Raw genomic sequence first — 18,796 nt, 5'->3', positions numbered from 1 at the left:
AAGCATAGATGCATCTCATGTTTAGACTTGGGTCCCATCCCCAAGAGATCTCATTATGCATTTTCAAATATTCCAAAATATGAAAGAATCCCCAAATCTGAAACACTTCTGGTCCCAGACATTTTGGATAAGGGACACTCAATCCATATTTGCATCCTCTGAAACCATCTCAGAAGTACTTTAAGGACCCCAGGGACAGCCCATGACCTTCCCCTCCGAGAAGCCTGGTGGAGAGGCATATAGCTGTAAGCCTCACCTACACTCCCATGGCTTACACTTGAGAGGCAAAGCTTTCTTTCTGGTATATTCTATTTGGCCAAATAGTTCTTTGGGAAAGTTATCTTGTGAGTCTTATAGACATTACATAGTTCTTCAAATCGTGTTGATACTTACAATTAAATGCCTTGTTGGATGGAATGTTCTAGAATATGTGCTGACTTTATTGAAGGTTACAGTACTTGAAGCATTTTTGTTCCTTTTGAATCTTGGGCGTCAGAATCATGTATGTGGGTCTTCTTCTTCAGGCACATCTAATGCCCCTACTTCTCTCTATGGTGAAGAAAGGAGCTGGCGGAGTGTTCCAGCATGTGTGGCCACCATGTCATGCTGCCACCGCATGTGATCTCCGTGGAGCAGGTAGCATTGAAGAGAAAGAATAGCAAATGTATTTGTGAATATAAAAGAATATTAGAGATGATTTATCTCTTGTTTCTCCCAATTAGGTTCTAGAATCCCTCTACAGAGGCAATTTAGGAATTCACTCACAAAAGGTCTGGAGCTGGAAAATCACACACAAAAAAGGTCAGCGGCTTGGGGATACGAAGATGGTGTAATTTTATCTGAAATCATCCTTTAAAAATTCATCTCAATGTGAGAATTATTTTGTGGCCTGTGTGTGTTTATGTACAGGACGATGACGTTCACGGGGAATTTAGCAATGTCGGTAACCCGAGTCACAGTCCACAGCACTTCAGAGATGTGGAATCTCCAAGGTCAGCTCTCTGTCTTGAGGTGCATGGAGAGTGTCTGTGCCTTCAGGGTGTGGAGGGTGCCGAGGCTCAGGGAGAGGCTCCCATCCACAGCTCTGGCCTTTGGCCTCCTGTTATCGTTGCCATCCTTCTGCAAGCTCTTCAGGTACTGGTGGTGATCACTTGGTGACAGCGCATTGCTGGCGTGGGATGGCAACCAGGTGGTCTACCCATTAAATCCCTCTGGACTGCCCTAAAAAGAGGTCCAAATACTTTCATCCAAAGCTGCCTGCATGTGCTCTGTTTTTGGACCTGTCTTTGACCTTGGCCTTTTGCTCCCCACCTGCATCCACGCAGAGCCCCTTGGTGGCCTGGAGCCTCTCTGCCCTCTGAGGTGGCTGTCTTTGCTCTAACTGCTCAGGCCCTCCCTTCTGCCTGTGCTCCTCCGTTTCCTTCCTTTGCAGCTGAAGATCTAGTTGGTTCCACTCCTTCCTAAGGCCTGCGTTGAGTCCCGTTCTCTTGGCCTTCTGGCCTTACTCTAATTTGTTCTCACTTGTTTTGTCACTTACTGGGACCCTCTGGACTATGAGTTTCAGGAAGATGGTGCCTGAGGAAGGCATTTGTTTGTTTTTGTTTTCTGACTTCTTGTCTTGCTTGGCTTTGTCAGGAGCAGCCTCTGCAGATACGCGGAGTAAGTCCAGGGGTGCGGATTGAGATGGCCCAGGGCCACAGGCCACGGAGAGGGGGCTCATTTCAGGGCCACCACTGTATTTCAGAGCATCCAGCTTAGTCCAAGTCCGATGGGGCAGAAGGAGGGTAAGCCATGAGGACGGTGACCTTCCAGGTCTTGGAAGATCCCACGCAGGGCAAGACAGGTTGGGCCAGCACTTGGCTGGAGTGGCACCCGAGGGTTACACCTGGGAAAAGGTAACGGTGGCAGGTGCGCAGCAGGGTGCAAGAGGAGGGGTAATTTGGTCAATTTTGCCCAGTAAGAGCTTTTCATTGGTGACTTCCTCTGCTCCGTGGGGCACAGGTTTGGGGCCCTGGCGTTGGAAACGTCTCTGGGTAACTGTGTCTTCAGTGAGTGGTGTCTGACTTCCGTGGGTGTTTTTAAGGCAGAGTTCGCCTCTCACCCTTCCAACTGTTCATTCACTCACAGGTTCAACAAAGCTGTGCCGGAGTGGTCGCCAGGCGGTGGGGAAGAGGCAGATGGAGCTTCCTCCTCCTGGAGATCACTGTCCTGTGGTTGATACGGACATGGTGACAGACGGCAGGACAGAGCTCCTGGGAGACAGATGAGGACCTCTAATCCACCCTGGGGAGGCTGGGCCTGGGGACGGCTTCCAGAAGAGATGGCATTTAAGCTTAATCTTCAAGCTTGGGCAGGGAGGGGGCCACGTGGAGGAGTCATGGGAGGAGGTCACAGCCGGCCAGGGAGGTGCTGTGGCTCTGTCTGCTGGGCTTGGAGCTGCCTCCGTAGGGACAGCAACAGCGGGAGGCAGGATGGAGGCCCAGCCAGGGGAGGCAGGATGGAGACTTTGAGGCCAGGTGGAGGGAGGGACTTGGTTTTGTCCGGCATGTCTGGAAGACCAAGGAAAGTACCTGAGCAGGGCGTGGGGTGAGGGGAGGGTGTGAGGAAGGCTCTCTGGGCAGGAAGTGGGGCTGTCTGCAGATGGATCAGCAGCTCTGCTCATGCCAGGGGCTTCACAAGGCAGCTCCTGAAGTGGACGGCCTGGTGAGAAAGGACCCATGGGCTCACAGAGGACTCACAGACAGGACGGTCTGCACCTGGGTGGCACACACCTGCCCCAGGGCAAGACAGGGCTGGGTTAGGAATTTCCAAGGAGTTCCTGAAGCAGACACTACCAGCTCCTGGTGGGTATTTCCCAAGGGGAGCGTGGCTTTGGGGCTTATCTGAGACACTGTGTCTTTGTGCTGCTGTCAGTGTGGGGAAGTCATCCCGAACCCAGGCCTCTTCTTCAGTTCCTCTCTACCTCCCAAGAGCTCCTGACTCCTGGTACCACTGACTCATGCCTGGGGGTGGCTGTGGGCATGCAACACCCAGGGGCAGGGGACCTGTTACCTCTGCAGAACGGGGAGCTTTCCTGTAGATGGAGCTGGGTGGAAGGGTGACTTCTACCCTTGGAAGTCTTGCAGGGGACTCTGCGAGATGAATAGTGCCACCGTATTCGCAGGTGTGAGAAGCACAGAGACCATCTCCGGGATGAATGGAGATTTTTAAAAACTGTCTTAAAGTTAAAAACTTATGCATTATTACAAAAGTGAAAAAAAATAAAGAAACATACAGAATAAAAAGCCCTACATTATTGAATTTTTCTATCCTATCCCACTGTGTCCTCTCACCCACTCCACAATTCTAAGCTTTTCCATGGAGACCAGCCTGGAAAACAATCTGATATATAAATTAGCATATATTTAGTATGAACAAATAAGCACATACTTATACGTGCTTTAGTTGCATGGTTGTATATATGTATTTTAATAAAATATGTATATATATATAAATTTGTGATTGTATACATATGTAAAATATAGCTGCCATATAGCTGGTGTGTGTATCTGTGTGTGTATCTATCTGTATACATGCCAATGGATATGAATGCATTGCACAGTATTATATGTACTTAATACTCAATTTTCCTTTCAGTTGCATTTCTCAGGTGTACACGTTTTCCTCTGTGTTAATTTCTTCACTTAATAATGTAACATGGACATCTTTCTGTGCCAGTGACCATGACACATACTTTTTAATGGCAGCAGATGATACTATGGTTTAGATTCAGATAATCATTCTCCACTTTCTTGTTTTTGTTATTTTACAAACATTGCAAAAATGATCATCGATATGCTAGTTTGTACCATTGTATGACAAATGGCATACAATGTTACATGTGCTTTTCAAATGTGAAAATTCAGTGTCCTGGTGAAAGGCATATGCACATTTCTAAGTTGTCATAGAAGAGCCAAAGCCAAAGGGCCCTTCTAAAACAATATCAGTTTTCATTCTGATAAACTTTGTTTGAAGATGCCTGTTTCCCAACAATTTTGCCAATTATATATTTTTTAAAACATGGTTTGCCAATCAGGGATGAAAATTGTATCACAACTTTTAAATTATCATTTCCCTGGTTACTAGCAAGCCTGTGTATCATTTTATCAATCTATTGGTTATCTGTGTACTTTTCTTGGATTGACTAGGTATAATTATTGAACACTCTTTCTTTTCTTTGTCTTTTAAATTCCATATGTATATAAAGAGTTTTATAAGATACTGAGATGCTAATGTAGCGAAATAATCTATTTAGTACATAACACTTTTATTTCTCTAATCCATATATAGTTGCTCCTTTAAGAAATGACAGGTATTTCCCCCAGATGCGCCCCTTCCCACCCCTCCCTGCACCCACCCGGCAGGGTGCCAGTTTTGCTCTCAGCACCAGGGCTCTCCTTAATCCTATGGCTGGGACTATTTTTTGTGTTCCAGGCCCGGGGAGGGGAACATGCCAGGTGGCGGGCGCCCTCCCTAAACAGGTCTTTGATTTCCACGCCTGGGCCCACTGAGGCAATTAAGCTGGATTTGTCTGATGGGGCAGGGGATCAAAGGTTTGATGTTTTGATAACTGAAGAGGAGAAGAGCTCAACTTGAGAAGGCCAAGGAAAAATCCCCCAGGACAGAAGTCCCAGGCCCCTCCGTGGTGGGAACCTGAACCGGAGAGAAAACAGCCTCCCTGACGCGGGCAGACCTTGGGCGGACGTTGGGGCCTGGGAGGACAGAGCCCTCCATGCGGCCAGCGGGGAGCCGGTGCCATGCTTGGCTCAACAGGAGTGAGTCGCAATCACCTGTCCTCACAGCGGGCCACACGGGCCGGAGCCAGGGATGGGCTGCAGCTTCTGCCCCGCTTGGAGACAGTGGGGCCCCTTTCCCAGGACAGTTCATGAATGGCCAACAGCATGGAGAAGACAGGTGCTGGTGGACCCTTGGCGGGGGAGCCCTCTACCTGTTTTGAATCAAACATGGAGAGAGGCTGCGCCGAACAGAGAACTCAGTGGGGACGAGGATGCATCCTGGGGCTGGTGGCTCCCGGTTCCTCTGCTGTCCACGGGGTCTTGGGCCACTCCCCTTCCTGCCTCTGGTTTTCCATCTGTGCACGTGGGGTCAGTGATACGCTGGTCTCACGGCACTGTGCGCGGTTAGCTTTTGTAAAGCACCTATCGAGAGCTCTGTGTTTGCCAGTAACACTGTGATTTTTCATTAAGATGTGTGCAAATGTGTTCCCCATTTTGCAATTTCACTTATGGTGACTGCCGCCATTTAACAGTGTACCAGGAGTAGCAGTTGTGGTGTCACTGGGGATGTCCTCTCTTAGCCTTTTTGTGCTGCTGTAGCAAAGTAGCAGAGACTAGGCAATTTACAAAGAGCAGGAATTGACTTCTCACCCTTCTAGTGCCTGGGAAAGCCAGCTTCAAGTGCCAGTAGCTTCTCCTCCGATGGGGGCTCTCTCTCATCTTCCAAGATGGCTCTTTGAATGCTGGGTCCTCCTGAGGGGGCCAGTCATGTCCTGACAGGGTGGAAGGTGGGAGGGCAGAAGGGCCCAACTCTGCATGGAGCCTCTTTCGTAAGGGTCTCAGCCCCATCGGGAAGGAGCAGCCCCTGTGGCCCAACCATTCCTTCAGGACCTCACCTTTGACACCGTCACACTGGCCATTATATTTCAGCCCCTGAGTTTGGGAGGGGACTCCTTCAAGCCAGAGCGGTGTCTGCACTGTGGTTTGGGGTTTGCATCCTTCAGGGAAGACTCCTCTTCCTCTCCACTCCTGGACAGCCAGGGTTGCCCTTCTCTTTCCACCTCGTCCTTTGGCATTTAGACTTCAGCCTGGCTCCCTGACCTCCTATGATGACATTCTAGACTTCGGGCACCATGTCCAGGCCCGGGGACCCTGTGCCAGGACACACCGTGCTTTCTCCTGTCTTTGGCACTCCACCTGCCTTCTGCCTGAGATTCCACCCTGCACTTCAGCATCACGGTCCCCTGAGCCCCGCATTAGTGAAGTTCACATCTTCTCTGTCACACACCAGGTTGGATTCCTTCCCAGTCCCAGCCGCTGTGATCGCAACAACATCTTTACTTTCCCTCTTGTCCACCTCCCCAGGTAAGGACCAGGAATCCAGGCTGTGTCTGCTTCATTGTCCACTCTGTGGCCAAGAAAAGCCAGCAGGGCCTTGGCAAAACCATGTCCAGGGAATATTTCTAAACGAGTGAACCATCCCATCTGGAATATATTTGGAGACATGTTTCGCAGAAAGCATTTGATTATTTTCCCCAAACAAATGACCAAACACAGTGTCATTCTTTGATAAGAGTGTCATTCTTTCCTCCATTGATGTGAAATCACTCTTGGGACCAATTGGGAACTCTCTTCAGTTTCTGTGCTCCTCGGTTCCTGGGTTAATGCAGCACTGCTAGAAATATAGGCTCTTAATAGCCAAGTTTACGGCATTTGCAGGACAAGCTACCCCTCCTATTACTATTCACTTATATTTTATTCTTTGTCTGTTTATGTACATTTTCTTCTGTGATGGATATTAGTGAAAATCTTGTTGCTTTCCACCTAACATTAAATTAGGGCTTTGGATTGAGGTTGTGTTACTTTTGTAGATTAAATTGCAGGAGACCCACGACTTGACACTATTCATTCTTCTCATGTGCATCTCTATTTAATTCATGTCTCTTTTTAGACTATCTAAAATCTCTAGTATTTTACATTTAAGTCTTGGGCATTTCATGTTGATTTTTATCTCTAAATTTTTAAATGCACTTTTTGATAGTGTGAAGAAGAATTTTTCCCCATGACATTATTTTCTAGTCTATGGTGACTCACAGCCATTTTAATTTTTCACCCTCAACTTTTTGTGAGGCTGTGACTCCGTGACTGGGATAATAGAAATACTAATGATAAATCACAATAACAATCCTTGATCAAATGCGGACTGTTCCTCGTGTGCGGTGGTAGAGAGATGTCACACATACTAGGGTGGTGATGCTCGTGGAGTCCAACCTTGTTGCCTGGGACTTGAGGCTCCTTGCAGGGTCTCCTGTGGGCTCATGCAGCGGCTGCAAATGTACCTGCAGTCACAGTGAGCTCTCCACCCACCGAATCTTCAGCGATCCCTGACTGTCAGAACACCCCTCCTTGGGTTGAGAGAACCTGGCTCCCTCCGATCCCCACTCCCTGGGCCTTCTCTGCAGAGCTGGCTTTTGTTCTGTGGAATCTTTCTCTGTTGGTGTTCAGCTAAATGAGGACAAAAACTGCGTTCCAGCCTAGCAAATTCTCAGCTGGATAAGTGGATGAACTTCCCCAGAGCCAATCTATCCTGCCTCCTCATGGAGCTTTCTCTGAGTCTTGAGATAATTTGTTCTTAGCCTCTTTTGAGCTGGTGGACCAGCCCCATCTGTCAGTGAACTCTTCAGGTGGGTCCTAGAGAAGACCCTTCCTTTGTGAAGTTCCTCTGGGTGTGGTTCAGTTCACCAGTGTCCCTCTCTGAGGGTGGTGTCCTGGATCAGCTGTTTCTCTGGCTGTCAACTGGGTGGACCTGGGAGAGCAGGGCCCCGTCCCTGCAGCACAGCCTCACCCGAGCACCTCAGAGCTTCCCAGCTTTGCATCCACAGCCCCCCGCCCTTAACATCAACAGCACCAAACCCTGTATCCCGGGAGCCAGGGTGAGTGGGTCTCCTTCTCCCGTGCAGAGATGCACCCTTCCAGAAGTTCTAGACTGGACAGTACAATACCTAATGCCCAGAAATGTTCCAAACACATGTGTTCTTTGTGAGATTCTCCGGCCATTTCTCCAGGACCATGGTATTTCTTAAAAGAATAATAATGAGAACGGGGGTTTGACACCTCCTGATTGGGGGCCCTGTCCTCCCTGGGAAGTGACGGCTGCCTGGATCCGCTGGGCCTAGCCTCCTGGAGGGGCCAGCCTCGCAGACACAACAGAACAATGTGGGCTTGGGGAGGGCGAGCCAAGGCCCCGGGGAACACTTGTGCCCCTGTCTGTGTTTGGCTCTGAACCCCCAGGACAAAGCAAACATTGTGCAGAGGGCAGGCGGCTGCCATGAAAGGACCGGCCTGGTGCAGTGGGAAAGAGCCCCGGGGAGGGAACGCATGTGGGGGGCAAGCCAGAGTGACTGAGAGGCGGGACTGACAGCCTGAAGGGAGGTGGGATGCACAGACAGGCCCTGAGAAAACAGGCCAGGCAGAGAGGCCCAGGGCAGGGCTAGGGAGGAGGGCGAGTGGGCCAGGGCGAGGGTGGGTAGCAGGCAGGGAACGCAGACTGCAGAGCCCTGGGATTGCAGGAAGGGAGGGTGGCATTGCAGGAGAGTAGGGTGACACTGATGGCACCTCGTGGCCCTGGGAGCACCCTAGACCTGCACTAAGTTTCCAGCCCTGGACTTGTACACTGGGCCCTGATATTGGGGCCAGGGCACTTGGGAGGGGAAACATGGAGTGGACAGCCCTGTCTTCAGACCAGGGAGGCACCCTGCTTATTTAGCGTTTTCCATTGGACCTCTTCAATGCTCTGTGGCAGGTATTAGCCTCTCCATTAAAAAGAAGAAAGAAAGAAAGAAAGAAAGAAGGAGGGAAGGAAGGAAGGAGGGAAGGAGGGAGGGAGGGAAGGAGGGAGGGAGGGAGGAAGGAAGGAAGGAAACAGGTGTATTTGGTTGATCCAGACAGTGAGGAATTAGGTGCATGTCCAGAGCGCCCACTGATGACCTGGTGGGCGTGGGTAAGATGCTATGATCCGGGCAGCAGGCCTGTATTTAATTTTCCTCGTGATGTTGCTGAGATGTTTAGTGTGCACTCAGCCCAGCTTTATCAGCTTACCCTGAGGGTGCTGCTCTGGGTACCCCAGAGCTCAGTCGGGGACGGCGGGGGTGACACGGCACAGCCAGGAGCACTCTGTCCCTCAGGGAGGCTTCCATGTTTGCCAGGGCTCTCCTATTTGCTGCTACAGACCTTCCTAGGCTCCAGGAGTGTCCCACGTAGGACCTAAGTTTTAATTACCAATAAAACTTTGAATGGTGTATTTGAGGGCATCTTGTGTCGGAGACACCGTAGACTCAGTGACGCATCTGCTACTTGGTACTGGGTGGCCCTGGGTAATACATAGCAACTCTTGGATCTCTTTCCTTTTCTGTTAAAATGGGGCAGTGTGCAATTTTGAGACTAATTTCTGGAGGTGAATGTGAATGTTCTTTGACTCTGGAAATGGAGGGGCAGCGGGGAGGTAGACCCTGTTCTCTGGAGAGCTTCCCGGAGAGGCTTCCTAGTGCCTGCTGGAGGAATGAGGATATACCTCCAAGGCCCAGGAGCCCTCCCCTCCAAGTCCCCTGGGCGGTGGGGCAGTCTCTGGCCACTTTGCTCTCCCAGGAGGGCCTGGTAGGTCTATGGCATCTGCCACATAACCCAGGAAGACTGGCCAGGTTTAAAGGGAGCAGCTGACGAAGGGACCCCATAACTTGTATCTGGATATGGCTTATGGCTGCCTGTGGAGGCAGTAGAAACCAGGGTCCAGCCAAGTCCTGGTGATTCTCAGGACACAGAGCCAGAACCCTGCTACCCTCCCGGGCCCAAAGGTGCTGGAGAGAGCCCAGCCCAGCTTGGAGACCAGTCATGAGCTGAGGTTAGCACTCCTCTGCTCGGGTCTGCCAGGTCAGCTCACAGGCACCTGGAAAGAGGAGAGGCCTAGGGATGCTGCTGGAGTGTGCTCGTCATCAACCCGCAGCTGGTAGCAGTTACAGCAAAATAAGAAAACACTGAAGCAAAATTGTCATTTTTAAAGGATGAACCTCTTCAAATTCAAGGTTGTAAGCAGTTGGGAAGGGTGGGGTGGAAGGAAAGGAGGAAACCGTGACCTTGACCTTCCAGGCAGGCTGTGCATGTGGGGGCCAACTCCCCCTGCACCTAGGTACCTCCAAGCACCCCTGCCCCAGTCTTGTCCCCCAGAGGGTACAGTGGAGATGATGCCTGGGGACATTCCAGTTCACAAAGTTGTAATAAATGACCTAAATCAACTTCACTGAGGGTGAAACTGTTTACCAGACCTTCATTCTTCTAAGTTACTTATATTTAATTAAAATTTTCATTGAGATAATTCTAGGTATAAAGGGTCTTGAGAAGCAAGGCCCAGGAAGCAGGTAAGGACTTGATCTACTTTTTCTCTGAAGCAACCTTTCAAGAAACCCTGTCATCTCAAAGCAGCAGCACGCCGGCACTCATACAATCAATTGGGTCAAAGTTCCCCGTTGGACTTGCACACATTTTTATATGTGTTTAGTTGTATAGTTCCAGCATGTGTGTACACTCTCATCCACCCCCACAGTCAGCCTGCAGAAGAAGCCTTTCTCGCAGGCGCCCTCACGTGCACCTTCTCCCTGATGCCCTCCTTCCTCTGCCCCATCTCCCAGGGCACTCATCCCAGGAAATCACCAATCCGATTTCCATCTCTATAATTTTGCTACTTGCAGAATATTCTATAAATAACCTCATACAGCCCTCCACCTTCAGGAGCCGTTCGTGGTAGGAATGTGTCAGAGTTTGTTTAACCATTCACCTGTTGAAGGACAGCTGGATTGCTTCAAGTTTTTGACAATTATGAATGAAGTTGCAATGAATATTCATGACGAGGCTTTTGTCTGAACATACGTTTCACTCCTAATTATTTTTACCACAAGGTTTGGGGTTGTGTTTGGTGGGGAGGAAGTAAGTCAGGAATGTGGGTCAAGCTCTGCTGTTGACCAGCGCAGCGGTCAAAGGCAAGTTTGCAAAGCTTGAAAGAAGCCAAGCAATCTCCCATCTAAATTCTTGGGTGGATGGGATCGGAGATTGTATTTTAAAATGTTCTCATTTAGAATCCTAAAAAATGTACACTTGCAGCACTAGTGTATTTCTAAATTTCCAGTGTCGTTTTCTTTTGACCATAGAGAAAGCAGTGCCAATGAAATATATCCTCACATAAGGTCCTATCTAAGTGAGCAAGCAGGAAAGTGTCTAAATAAGCTCAGGTATTTTCATCTACAACAGATGACTGCACATGGATAGAACTGTTGTTGGCAAGCAGTTGGTTTCAGAACAAGCAGGCTCCAGAAAGCCTGACCAATTAAGAGCTGGGTGATGTTGGTACATGGCCAACCTCTCTGAGCCTTAGTATCTTTACCTGTAACATAAGCATGATGATATTGCCCCCCCGCCCAGGGGGCTGATGTACTGATTAAATGAGATAATATAGATAAATCCTTAGCCTGGTTGAGGCAGCACAGGGTGAATTTTTAGCACATAGTTTAAAGTATGATTTAAGAGCCTTAAAATAATTGTTATTTTTTTGCTTCTGAAAACTGTAAGACTGAAAATCTGCTTTCAGCCAAATTATCCAAAACTAAGAGAATGTTTCATTTTTTTTAAACAATTGAAATACTCATGCATATGTTGGATTAAGTAATTATTATTGATGATTAAAAAATGAAACAAAACTTCTTGAAATACTGGACATTTCTCAGCACACTGTTTGGGCAAAAAAAAAATTTTTGGATTCACAGTTTATCTATATATAGCATGATATTAACTGAGTTCAACAACAGCCTTCAGAGAAGGAAAGAAAATTGCAATACAAAAATTAAAAATTAAAAAACTCAATAGACTAGGTATGGAAATAACAGGAAGTCAGAATTTTCATTGTTACCTCAACAGCCCCCTGATTTTACATACTCTCCACCATAGTGAGTGTGACTTTCACACTCAAAAGAACAATTTGGCACAAAACACCCTGCAGCAAAATATGATTTCAGATACATGGAATCATACCCCTGGAGATGGTGAGGGCGATGGTCACTTCTGAGGAACCAGCAGGCAGCCTTAGGACACCCAGCCCCAGCCCGAGACAAGGTACCCAGTTCTCCAGTTCTGGGTGTGTGAAGGGCTCTCTGCAGCAGGAGCAAGGGGCCAGGTACAAGGACACATCCTGATGCCCTCTTTAGACTCAGGGGCAGGTAGGGTAACTCAGGAGGTGGCCGTCTCCTCCCTGAATGGTGGTGACGACATTTGCTGCGATGAAGTTTGCATTGAAGAATAAACATGGAGAGACGAGAGCAGAGCCCAGAACAGAAGCATGTGCTGTAGGTAGACCAGCAGGAAATTGAGAAGGAATGGTCTGGTAGGACCCACACATGCAGAATCAGCCTCTGAGAAAGGGAGGAAAAGCGCAGGATCGCTGCTGTCCTTGTGTCCTGAGGACACGGAGGAACAACTCTAAAGGAAAGAGGACGCACGGCCACATGCTCCTGTTTCCTACTCTCCATCCTGCCCTGCCTCTGGCCTTGCTTCCTCCTTTGAGGCCTGGTCCCTCGGTTTGTGGTGGCAACTCCTCTTCATGTTCTGACCTGGGATCTCTGTGGTCAGGGAGTGTCCACCCCACTGCTCAAAAGCCCCGTGGCCTTGATCCAGCCACATCTCTTTCCTTGGTTTCTTCATTTGCAAAATGAGGATCAAAATCAGCAGCCAATGAATATTTATTTTTCATGAGGAATGAAATACACTGAATCCACAGAAAGTACTTAACACCAGGCACAGGGAAAGTTTGCAAAAAACCATGATCCATTTCTGTTACCAATCAACTGCACAGATCAGCTACGTCGACTGATGTCTGCATTCCGTGGATTCCTAGGACGCGGTGGTAGATGATTCCTCCCCAACATCTGTATGGATGTTCACCATGTGCAGGGAACAGGGTGAGGAACCAAGAAGACAAACCTCTGCTCCAAGGCCTCTCATGCCCAGTGGACGCATAAACAGACACGCACACCAGGCCACTGGGGAGAAAGAGTTGGTATGACGGGTGCAGCTGGGGGAGAGTTTTGGAAAGAAGACTTCTCTAGAGCTCTGAGGGAGGCCATCATAACATGAGAGCCACCCACATCACCTTTCTAAATCCAAGGAATCCCCAAGTCTAACACCCAGGGGTTTAAGTAAGGATCTGGGGGCTGGGGAGAACCTTCCAGAATCAGGAAAGTTCTTTCAGCTGATCCCACGTGTGACATCTCATTTAAGACCTTGGGCAACTGTGACCTGGGAATTATGGTAGAAGACGTCGGAGAGAAAGTGGAGACTCAGGAACCATAAGTATTTTTCCCGAGATTGCTTAAATACGGAAGGACTGAGTCGGGTCCTGATGCCAGTCCGGGTCTCTTGTTCGCCCATATCTTCTTTCCACTAGGTGATGTGATTCCAGAATCTTCTCTCAGAGGGGACCCACACGAACACTCAAGCCCACGGCTCCCCTTTGCCCCCTTGGGATTGCAAGCTTGGGATAGAAGTGGGAGTGGCTAATGGGTCCCTCAGAAGCCCTCAGACTCAAACAGAGCAGCTTTCATGATTTCCCTTGGACAAAAGGAGTCAGGGTCAGTATTAAATATAATTACCGTGCATGGGGCCAATCAATGGCATTTTTATCTTGTGGGGCTGGGGAGGCCCTGCTACGGCCCCTCAGGTCACCTAATCCTCCTTTGCTTTTATCCTCTGAGTGCGTCTGAGCAGATGGAGGCCAGGGATCTCAAATTACCTTCCTTTCCCTTTCACTCGAGCACTTTCTCTGATGGATGTGGCTCTTTCTCTTGTGTTCCCATGTCCTGCCCTCCTCACTCTGTCCTGGCCCCTTTACTTCCCACCCCAGTCTTGGCCTGTCTGTATTTGCACATCCTAATGGTTTCAAGTGCAAATCTGAGGTCCTCCTGATTTCTCCCTTTCGAAACTCGAATTCTGCTTCACCAAATCCCCCAGCCTGTAACACTAGGGGTGGGATAGACTTTTCCAAATCCTGTTATACCCCTCACACCAACAGGGCCCTGGGACACTGACGGGGTACTTTTCACAGTCTTCCCTCTGATCATAAGTGCAATACCTGGCTCCAGGTGGAGAGGTAGGTGCTGTGCCCTGCAGAGAATGGGCAGGCTTTGAATCTCTGTGTGTGCTGTCCTTCCTCATCGGTTCTGTTGGAGGTCCTGATAGCCCCTCATAGGACTCTGCCAGTGGAGTGGCAGACACCCTTCTGAAAGCCCTGCCCACTGGGTGTCCCAGCCCAGGACATAGTCTGTTGTGTACATTGTAAGACGTTTAGTAGGTGTGCAGTGGATGACTGGATAGTTCTTGACAGTCAGAGTCCAGGGACGCTCATAGACCTAGGCCTCCATCCCCTTGGATGGCAGGAAGACTTGAGTTTCTGACCAGCACTAAGAATACCTGACTCAGGTTGGTCTCTGCTCCTCCCCAGGGGCAGCCTTCCCCCTAGGGCTTGGCCTTACGTGTCTAAGGAGTAAATGAGGTCATTAGATTTGTGAACTCCAAAGCCCCCTCCACAGCATGACTCTGAGATCTAACGACATATAATCAAGTTATTTGTGCCCTCAAATGAGTTCATTGGGGACAAGGGGGCCTCCGCCTCACTTTTCACCACCACAGAAGGCAGTAATCCTTTAATCTCTGGTTTTCCAGAGAGATTAATTAGGTTTTCATCTGGGTATGCTGAAAGGAAGTATGATTGGCCCTGCTTCCAACACACCTCCAGACCCTCACCGCTCTTCCATCATGGCCCCGTGAAATCCCTTTTCCTGGCTACCATCTTGTCTCACTTGGATGTTGCTTTGGCCTCTCAACCAGCCATCTGCTCTCACTCTTGCCAGGACCTTCTCCTCATAGCCCCTAAAGCTATCCTCTGATGTCCAACTGTGCCATACCTCCTAGGCCTTCCCAGGGCCGGCCAACTGCACCCCAACTCTCTCCTTGGCTTATGAAGCTGAACCTGTCAGGTCCCAGTTTCTTCCTCGACTCCTTCACTGATCTCACCTCATCTCTCACCATCCAGCCACATTGTTCTGTCTGTTGTACATGAGGCTTTTGGGGCTCTTTGGCCTTTCTGGCTGAAAAAAAAAAAGAGAGAGAGATCTTACATAAAGACTATGTATGGAAAGACAGTGGCTTCAGAAGGACCAATTTGGGAGACCATATTCCTTTTGCAATTGAGAAAAAACAAAACAACAAGAACAAAAAACTTTGACCAGAACAAAATGGAGCAATGTTTGGGGAGCATTTGAAATTCAGAGAATGTTTCCGTATGCATTGTCTGATCATCAGCAAATTTCTCACAACTGTGTCATTGTCAGCCCTGTGACACAGATAAAGAGTTGAGGCTGAGGGACTCAAGCAAGGTGAGGCAGGGAGTGCTGGGTCTTCCCCTGGTGTAGCCGAGCAGGTGAGCCCAACGCAGTCGGCACAGTCCTGCTGGAAGATGAGCAGCCTGCACTGTGGCCCTGACTTCTGTCTTTGCTTTGAATTTCTCGATAACAGCAGCACGGAGGCTGTCCTGGGCCTGCTCGGTAGGTGGGTGGGTGCCTCTGATCAAACTCTCTCCCATGGGGGGACGTTCTCTTAGTGTGGAGATGGGACTTCAGGTTGACACGGGTGGGCTCCACCTCTGGAGGCCTCCTTTGAGGTCAAGCTGCTATTTCCCTGTGAAATCTTAAGAATGTCTAATTTAAAAAAAAAATTAAAAATAAAAAGAATGTCTAATTAGAATTTTCTATGAATTCAGCAAAAAACAAGCTACAAGCCACCTGATGAATGATGGAAAGCTTCTGAAGCTTGGAAGACCAAGGTCTGGATCTGGCCTTGACTGGTCCAAACAGCCTCGGCTGTCATCAAATTAATCCGCCTCCTCTGGGCTCTGGTTTGCCCATCTCTAAAGCGAGAGAAATGTGGGTGCTCTCCTGTGGGGAGGCTGGGCCGTTGCATGGCCTGGTGCAGAGCATGGCGCCTGGCCAGTGCTAGAGGGAGCTCGGTGAGTCCTATCCCTGGTTCTCCATCTCCACCTGCACAGTTGGCAGCTGGACACAGCAGTAACCAGCAAGCTCTTGTGCAGGCCGCGTGCAGGGAGAGCCGCTGCGTCCTTGCTGCCTGATGCTCCACTCACCCATTGCCTGCTCTGCAAGAGGGAATGCGTGCAGGTCTCCAGCCTCATGTCCTGGCTGCGAAGCCTCTGTGAGCTCACGCTGGGCCTCACATACAGTGAGGACGTCACCAACATTAACAAATGACAGAACATGATGGAGCCTTGCCCTGCGAGAGTCCACTGTCAGTGTGGGCAACAGACACGTGGAAGGCAAAACCACAAACACACTCGTGGCAGGGCAGAAGAATCTGAGATGTGGTATGAAGGCCACTGAACGGATTTAGGCAGAGACAGAAGAGGAAGGGTTTGTTTGCCATGGAGGACTCAGAGAAGGCTTCCAGGGGAGCACGAGAGAAAAGTCGGGCCTTGAATAAAGAGCAGGACTTTCCCAGAGAAGAGACCGAGAAGAGTAGAAAGACATGCCTAGAAAAGAGTAGAGGACCACCTTCTTGGAAGGGGGTGTTGTTTCATCCCTCCACGTTCACAAAAGTCCACCAGGAGAAGAAAGGCTGAAATCACAGTATTTGGAGGCAGAAAAGTGCCAAGTAATTGACAAGAGGGACCAAATTCAAGGGGAAGGTTGCACTTCAGCCAGAGGAAGGGCAAGACATGGGAAGCAATAGTGGCAGAGGTGCAGCCTCTGCGGGGAGGAGGCAGGAGGCCTGAGTCCCAGGGGGATGCAGGAGATCCTCAGTCAGCAGAGGATCAGAAAGTGAGGCCACACGGAGAGAGCGAGGAGCCCCCAAGAGCCAGGCGGAGGCATGTGCCATTCCCAGGGGAACTGGTGCAAGACTGGGGGACAATAGGACTCGAGGACTCGCGGCCACGGAAGGACGCGCCCGGTCGCCATTTCAACCTTGCCTTTCATGTTTTTTAATTTTCTGATTCACTTTCTCAACTTTTAATCCAAATCTCGGCTGGAGAAGCTGCTGTTTTCAATTTGTATTATCTTTTTTTCACGTTTTAATCCTCTTAGATCCCATTTCTGCTGGGTTAGTGAACCCACTAATCAGGTAAGCAGCGAGCAGCAGCCAATTAGGGAGAAGAATGAGATGGCAGAGATGGGTCAGGGCATCCGGGGGTTTCGTGCTGCCACGGAAACTGCTCCAGGTCACGTGGGTCCCCATCACAGAAACATGGAAACCCCCCTGGGGTGGCAGCTGGGGACTGCTGTTCACCTGGGGAGAGTCCCCCTGCCTCCTCACCTGGCTCAGTTTCCTTGCAATCTCTGCCACTTCACAGGTGGCAGCATGACAAAGTCCCATTTGTTCCTCAAGTCTCAATGCAAAGCCACCTCCTCTTGGCCTTTTGGAAGAGCACCAGGCTGAGTTGAAAAGACTGACACTTGGGGTGGGAGGTTGAGTTCCAGTTTGGCCACACGCAGCCTCCAGGACCTGGAGTGAGGCTGGGTTTCCTCTTCTTTCCTTGACGCCCAGAGCTTTATAAGGATGGAGAAGAGAAGGCTCTTGGTAGTGCCGAGGTGAAGTGTTGAGTGTGTTTGTGGTTGAACTGTTTCCCCAAGTCCCCAACTGTGGCAAGTGCTGTTCCCTCCGAGTCCTCTTAGCGACCTTTCCTTCAGGTGACGCAGCTCACTGACTCTGATGGGGTTACCATTGCCGTCTCACCACCCGTCTGACTATCAGTTCCTGGATGGCAGAGGTTCCATCGCCTGCAGACCTAGGAGAGTCCCCACAACACACCTCACTACATAATCATTGAATCAATAGATGAATAAATAAGTAGGGAGCAAGGCACTCTGGGGGCTTGAGAGTTTTTAAGGAATGAAAAAGGTTTCTATCCTTTAAACATTGGCTGCACAAATTAACAATATTGAGTTAATAGATAGGGGAGAAATCGAGTCCACATCCTTCAGTAGGACAAGCAGCGAGAAGAATCCTAGAACTCATGGCTAATGAGGATGAAGCAAAAGAGGGCACAGAGGGCAGCACCCGCCTCTGTGGCGAGCCCTCCTGGTGTGCCTCGTGGGGCCCCTGGTGCTGAGCCCAAGGTCCTTCAGGGTGCTGGCAGCCCAGGGCACATCCCCCCTTCCCTAGCCTTCACTGCACCTCTGTCCAGCTGCTCTCTTCCTCCTCTAACTTGCCTTGAGTCACTTGTGACTTCTGGTGTCACCGAGTCAGCCTTGCCCACAGAGAGGCCATGCAATGCTCCTGGTTGTGTCGGCATATCTGTACTTCATTGCTTATTTCAAAGTCTGAGTGTAGGCACACAGCTAACCCACCCCGTGATTAAGCACTGTTCCTCAAATGGTCAGTGGGTCTGACCTGGCTGTTTGAATACAACTGCACACATTCCTTGGTGTCCGCCATACAAGCAGGTTCCTGCCCCAGGGGCATCCTGCCTTTGATAAGAGGAGTCCCTGGCCCTGGAGTGAAGGCTGCCGGTCTTCTGTCACTACTGAACTGTTGTCTACTCTTTTCTAGAGGAGCCCTTTGAACCTGGAGCTGTAGAAGCTGTAGTCACGGGACTGGAATGTTCAGAGGCTGGGGATGAGATGCTACTGTCCATGGTGCTGAAACTCTGGGGTTGCTTCTCCTAACCGTGGGGCCCTGGGGGACTCCAGTTGAATTGCTTGCAGGAAAGCATCCCGTTGTTCTATTCTGTTATGATTTTTTTCCTCTTTTTAATACTTTGCAACATGTTGAAATTATTTATTCTCCTGGAATAGTAGCTTACACTACACAATGTTTATGTGTATGGTAACAACTTTTTTCATAATTCCAACAATCATTTTTTTGCTCTTGGAGTTTAGTGAGCATATGGGCACTCATACCCTGCTCTCCAATGCTTCCTA

At 49.5% G+C, this 18,796-nt stretch overlaps 1 long non-coding RNA gene across 1 annotated transcript; it reads left to right on the top strand.

Moving 5' to 3' along the window:
* The first annotated feature begins 377 nt into the window (after positions 1-377).
* On the top strand, positions 378-2,518 carry LOC124080384 (uncharacterized). The gene is made up of 3 exons (XR_006847677.2): positions 378-636; positions 723-801; positions 910-2,518. It is a non-coding gene; the product is annotated as an uncharacterized LOC124080384 (long non-coding RNA).
* Positions 2,519-18,796: the final 16,278 nt, after the last annotated feature.

This window comes from Marmota monax, unplaced genomic scaffold (assembly GCF_021218885.2).
Source record: "Marmota monax isolate L192 unplaced genomic scaffold, Marmota_monax_Labrador192_F-V1.1 WCK01_AAM20220418_F8-fsc00183, whole genome shotgun sequence".
NCBI classification, from domain to species: Eukaryota; Metazoa; Chordata; class Mammalia; order Rodentia; family Sciuridae; genus Marmota; species Marmota monax.
The sequence above is the reverse complement of the archived record's forward strand: the minus strand, read 5'-3'. Positions and strand labels throughout refer to the sequence as shown.